At 41.7% G+C, this 6,677-nt stretch overlaps 1 non-coding gene across 1 annotated transcript; it reads right to left on the bottom strand.

Annotated features, from left to right (window-relative positions):
* Window positions 1-5,144: 5,144 nt before the first annotated feature.
* On the bottom strand, window positions 5,145-5,255 carry LOC144229978 (U6 spliceosomal RNA). The gene has a single exon (XR_013334667.1). It is a non-coding gene; the product is annotated as a U6 spliceosomal RNA (small nuclear RNA).
* Window positions 5,256-6,677: the final 1,422 nt, after the last annotated feature.

Here is a 6,677-nt window from a genome sequence, read left to right on the forward strand (position 1 = left end):
TTGTTTTAAACTACTAACCAACTCTAGATTTCTTTTTTAAAGTTTACTTTGTGAGAGAGAGTGTGAGTGGGGTAGGGGGAGAGAGAGGGTGAGAGAGAATCCCAAGCAGGCTCCGCACCATCAGTGCAGAGCCCAGATGGGGTTGGAACCATGACTTGAGCCAAGATCAAGAGTGGGATGCTTAACCGATTAGGCCACCCAGGTGCCCCTAACTCCAGATTTTTTTTTTGTATTTAACTTGCCGCCATGTTTTCTGATGTATCAACAGTAGGAAAAGAATGCATTTCTATTTTGTCTCTCTTATTCTCCAAAATATTTATTGAAAATGTAACCAACCCCTGTAGAGTCTGATTTACCTGTCTGTGGACCTCCCAAACCATCAGCCCCTCCTTTCTCTCCCCCTAATATCTCTTATACAAGGACAGCTGAGCGTTGGCCCCAGCTGGGGTACAAGGAAGGGAAAGGTGACCACGGATCTGCCCTTTGTCAAAACATTCTCAACCAGCATTCAGAATCTGTGCAGAGTGCAGGTCTGAGCTTAGAAGCCATTCACTTAAAACAGAGACTGGCAACTTATTCTGTAAAGAGTCAGATGGTCAATATCTTAGTCTTCACAGGCTATGCTGTCTCTGTTACAACTGATCAGCTCTGCGTTTGCATCATAAATGGAGGCCTCTGTGTACATGAGTGGCTCTGGCCATGTTCCAATAAAAATGTGTTTACCAAAATGGGCAGAAGGCAGATTTGGCTCAGGGCTGCGGGTTGTCAACCCCTGACTTAACACTCTTCAGTGTTGGGCCTGTGCCCTCAGATCCAAACCCAAACTTCTACCTGGTGTCTGAGGGGCATGCTTTGGTCCCTCTCACGTGTCATACACTTCCTCCCCCTTGTACTGCACTCCAGACACATTGCTTTGTTTCTGGCCCTCAGACCTGCCTTACTTCCTCTCGCTTCGAGAAATCCAAGCTATCGTACAAGTTGTTCCTTTGGCCTTAAACCGTCTTCCAATCCTCTCTCTTCTCCTGCACACACTTACAGCCACCTTACTCTCCAGATCTCAGTTGGATCTTGTCTATCACATCTCCCTTAATACCTATGCATACGTTAGGACTCTTGACAGCAAATGACAGAAGTGAAATTTCGTTAAACTGAGAAACTGATATGATATAGTTTGGCTGAAATAAATGATATTGTTTGCTGAAATCAACAAAGCCTGGGTAGGGCTAAGAGGAAGTGAGCTTAGGCATGACTAAAATCACAGATGCAATGAGTGACACAGTTGATGTAGAATGTTCTCATCTCATGGTAAACATGTGAGGATGTCTCCTATATCAAATGGCCTCCCAGACTACAGCATTCTTGAGACACTGGAACAACAAGGGTCTTTGGACATCAAAAAGATGGTAACAAACACCCTGTATTAAAAAAAAAAAGACTTTTAATTGTACTCGTAGGAGAACTTTCCAGAAACAGAATCAGGGCCTATTTACTTTTGGGTTAGGTATAAAAATAACAAGTTTCTTTATCAAGTTTCCCAGTCTATAGCAGATCAGAAAACATTTATTTATTTAATTTATTATTTTATCAGGGTGAGGAGGAACTCCCAGAAGCAGACATATTGACACCAATTTGGAGTGACAGATGACAAGGAAGTTAGGGAAGGAAATTTTCAGGAAGCAGAGGGGGCTGGGACCATTTAGTGATAGAGAAAGTACTTAACATTTGTCAGTAGGTACCAAGGGCATCAGTGCTTTCTAATAATATCTAACAGCAAAATGCATATGATATTTATTACATGCCAGGCTCTGTTTTAAGCACTTCATGGCAATTATTTAATCTTGCAATAACTCTATCAATGAATACTGCTGTCATTACCACTTTATGGATTATATTAGTTATCTATTAACTGTGCAGCCAAAATTTAGTGGCTTAAAACAACAAAACATTTATTTTCTCACAGTTTTTGTGGATCAAGCAGCCAGGTGTGGCTTAGCTGGTCTTTGGGCTCAGTGTCTCTTGTAAGTCTGTGATCAAGGTGTTGGCCAGGGCTGCAGTGACTTCAAGCGTGACTAGAGGAGAACTCACTTCCAAGCTAAGTCATGTGGTTGTTGGCAGAATTCCATTCCTTGTGGCTGTCAGACTCAGGGCCCCAGTTCTTTGTTGGTTGTTGACCAGAGTCCCTTGCCATGAAGTAAGTTGCCATATTGTGAGCTTTCCTATGGGGAGACCCAGTTCTTTGCCATGCGGGTCTCTCCATAGGAAAGCTCACAATATGGCAACTTGCTTAGTCAAAGTGAATGCATGAGAAGAGTCAAGATTGAGCAAGATAGGAGTCACAGGCTTTTGCTACCTAAACTTGGAGATGATGTCTTATTGCTCTTTCTGTATTCTGTCCATTAGAAGCAAGCCATGAAGCCTAGCCCACATTCCAGGGGAGGAGATTACAGAAGTGCACGAATACCAGGAGAAAGCAACCTTTGGGAACTTTGAGAACCAGGTCAGTAGCTGCCTACCACGTAGATGAAGAAACCAAGCCACCAAAAGTCATGGATCTGCTCTAAGGCCACACAGTTAATCAACCAAAGAATCTGAAATGAGACCCAGGACTTGTGCTTGTAACCACCAAGCCATCCTGAGCAATTAGATTTGTATAAGCTCCCAGGTGATTCTAATGTTCAGTTGAGACTGTGAATCACAAGCCTAGCCCTTCATAAGCTTCTGTGTGTGCACAAATCACCTGTGTTCTGTTTAAAATGCTAATTATGATTTGGTGAGTTTGGGATGGGGTCTGAGATTCTGAATTTCTTTTTTTTTTTTTTTTTGAGATTCTGAATTTCTAATAAGTCTGGGTGATGCTGATGCTACTAGCCTGTGGACCACACTGAAGAAACAACTCTGGGCTGAAAGTCGGGCAATTGTTTTTCCAGTTGTGATTTTTTCCTCACATTGGTGGTAAGTGGACCAGTCATTTGATCTTTCTGATTTTTAAAAATCTTATATTCATTTTTTCATTCATTCATTCATTCACATTCAATGTTTAATAGCCATTCATTCAATAACAGCCAATACTAATTTTTAAGCACTTTGTTTTACCCTGGCTATAAATGCAATAGTAATTCCTATCTATCAGGTTTGATGGAAATGTTTCTTCCTATCGAAAGCTTCTCCCATTCCCAAAGACCATCTTCAGACATGTTTACATGATACCTTTTGTGTTTCCATCACCAGTCTTTCACTGCATTATAATTGTTCATGGCTACTCTTCCACCATTTGATGGTTTTTTTTAAAAATATTTTTTTTAGTGATCTCTACACCCGACATGAGGCTCAAACTAACAACTCTCAGATCAAGAGTTGCATGCTCTACTGACTGAGTCAGCCAGGCACACCATCCGGCCGCCCCTATTTGANTCTGGGTGATGCTGATGCTACTAGCCTGTGGACCACACTGAAGAAACAACTCTGGGCTGAAAGTCGGGCAATTGTTTTTCCAGTTGTGATTTTTTCCTCACATTGGTGGTAAGTGGACCAGTCATTTGATCTTTCTGATTTTTAAAAATCTTATATTCATTTTTTCATTCATTCATTCATTCACATTCAATGTTTAATAGCCATTCATTCAATAACAGCCAATACTAATTTTTAAGCACTTTGTTTTACCCTGGCTATAAATGCAATAGTAATTCTTATCTATCAGGTTTGATGGAAATGTTTCTTCCTATCGAAAGCTTCTCCCATTCCCAAAGACCATCTTCAGACATGTTTACATGATACCTTTTGTGTTTCCATCACCAGTCTTTCACTGCATTATAATTGTTCATGGCTACTCTTCCACCATTTGATGGTTTTTTTTAAAAATATTTTTTTTAGTGATCTCTACACCCAACATGAGGCTCAAACTGACAACTCTGAGATCAAGAGTTGCATGCTCTACTGACTGAGTCAGCCAGGCACACCATCCGGCCGCCCCTATTTGATGGTTTTACATGAATTTTAAAAAGACATCCTTTTTAAAGACTCTGTAGGTTCATCTGCAGGAAAAATCTACTAACTATTCAGATCTGGGATATATGTAACATTGATGATGGCCTTGAAGTTGTGCGCTGTCTCTCCCTTTGTCCTTATCTGTCCCCCACACTGGATATCACCCTCTGGGATGGGACTGTGTCTGTTCCATCTTTATATCCCTCAGTGCCTAGACAATGCCTAATATGGAGTAAGCATGCAAAAAGTATCTGTTGAATGAACACATGTTTATTGCAGAAAATATTGAAAAGCAAAAAATAAAAAAATGAAGCGCTATCCTATTTCACAGAGGTAGCTTTTGGCAATGTTTTGTTGTACTTCCTTTGGTCTTTTTTCCATTCATAAATATGTGTGTCATCCATATCTACAGTTGCCTTCATATATGTAACTTTTCCTCTCTTTCTTTTGAGTGATAGCAGCCAGCATTTATTGACACTGTACAGAGTGCTTGGGAAGATCCATTGTAGTAAGTTCCTCTGGCTGCCACTAAGCTCCTGGGAACTTATAGTCTGGGGACAGAGTTGGAGTAATGGCTAGCAAGGCACAACTGTCATGAGGCTTGATGTTTAGAGATCTAGCCTGACATCTTCAATATGATGTGGGGGGAGCAGGTGGTCTGAGAGTTTCCAGGAGGGGTGGGACAGACCCTGGGACCTGACTCTGGGGGCTACCCTTTCTGAGACCATCTGACAGCCAACATAATTCTACACTTGATAAGAGCTATTCTACTCCAAAAATCCCTTAGAACAGGGCACATCATCTGAAGTTGAAACACGCTATAACTTTTAGTGAAGAAGAAATTTTTTCATTGCAAGTCCTCAGATTGACCTCCATTCTGCTATAAAAAAAAGACAAACAAACAAGTAAGAACAACGACCAAATCCCATTAAAATCTATGAAATTACTTCATTTGTTAATGTAGCCTGACAAAGCATTGCCCTTCATCAATTACTGTATATAATACGGCTGTTTACTTGCTCTCATTAATCCATTACCCAGAGCACAATTAAGACTTGGCTCTTGATTTACAGTTATGATACCAATTTTTAAACAATGCAGACTTTAGCACAAGGAAACTCAAACAGGGCAGTAGGGATGAGAGAAATCCATTGAAATCAAGAATCATACTACACTTTCTAGAGGGTTTGCGTGTCATCCTTGTGCAGGGAGCCATGCTAATCTTCTCTGATTCATTTCAGTTTTCTCCTATATGCTGCTGAAGTGAGTGCTACGCTCTCTGGAGAGGTTGATATCACTGGGCTTAAAGGCACAAGATTGTGTCTTTTATTAATGAGCAGACCACTGGGATTCTGAAAGGAAAATTCAGTGAAATGGGTGCTAACCATACAATTGCAAAAATGGCCCCATGGTAACTCTGGACTGTGGCACCCAGCTGCCTGTGAGGTGGAGAAGGACAGGCAGATCCTGTACTGTCCCAAGATCCAAGTAGCTGAAGGAGGGCTACTGAATAAAACTGGGTTGATCAGGTGAATCTAATGTCATGTCTGATGATTATAGCCATGTTGTACCAAAGTCTCCCAAATGTAATAAAAACTGGGAGATGAGCTAATCTTTCTCTTTTGATTCTGTTACCTCCAACCTATTCCTCTGTGTTTTCTCCATCTCGGTGAATGGCACTGCCTTCCACCCCATTACTTTAACTGAAAACCCAGATGTCGTCTTTGTGATAGTGAAGTTTATGTGTCAATTTGATTGGGCCACAGGATACAGAGTCATCTGGCTAGACATGATTTCTGGATGTTTCTAAGAGGGTGTTTCCAGAAGTGATCAGCATTTGAGTTGGTGTTGACTGGAGTGAAGTAACCGGCTCTCCCCAACATGGGTGGGCACCATCTCATCCACTGAGGGCCTGGAAATTACAATAAGTATAGAAAGGTTGAGTCTGTGCTGTGCCTGGGTACTTGAGTGGGACATTGACCTTCTCTTGCCAAATTACCCAGGGCTCACATAAATGATAGCAACCAACATTTAATGCCTTACACAGTGTCTATGGGTCAGGAGCTGAGAACCGACTTAGCAGGGTGGTTCTGGCTCTAGGTGTCTCATGAGGTTGCAGTGATCTGGAAGCTTGGCTAGAGGACCTGCTTCCAAGGTGGCTCATTCCCTTTGTTTTTTGCAGGAGCCTCAGTTCCTTGCCATGTGGATCACTCCGTAGTGCTGCTTGAGTGATCCAAGAGAGCACAACAGAATCTGCAATGCCCTTTGTGACCTAGGCTTGGAAGTCTTATTCCTTCACTTTTGCAACATTTTATTGGCTACATAGACCATCCCTATTACACGTGAAAGGGAGGTACATAAGGGTGTGAGTATCAGAAGGTGAGACTCACTAGGGGCCATCTTGGGGACTGTCTACTCCCTAGCAGTCATCTTTCACACACCATGACATTGTGGTTGCTGGCTGCTGTAGTCTCCACCCTCCACACTTTCTCCAGCCTGGCTTTTCCCTCGTCCTCTACATCTGAGCTTAAGTACCTCTTTCTTGGAGGACTCTTCTCTAACAACCATATCTGGAGGAGATACTCTGCCACCCGTATTTAGTTCATAGCACTCTTGATAATACATATTGGTATTATATAATCACTCACTTATTTAATGATTTATTGTTTCCCTTCCCACTAGAATGTAAACTC

The sequence above is a fragment of the Crocuta crocuta genome, unplaced genomic scaffold (assembly GCF_008692635.1).
Source record: "Crocuta crocuta isolate KB4526 unplaced genomic scaffold, BGI_CrCroc_1.0 scaffold193, whole genome shotgun sequence".
NCBI lineage: Eukaryota > Metazoa > Chordata > Mammalia > Carnivora > Hyaenidae > Crocuta > Crocuta crocuta.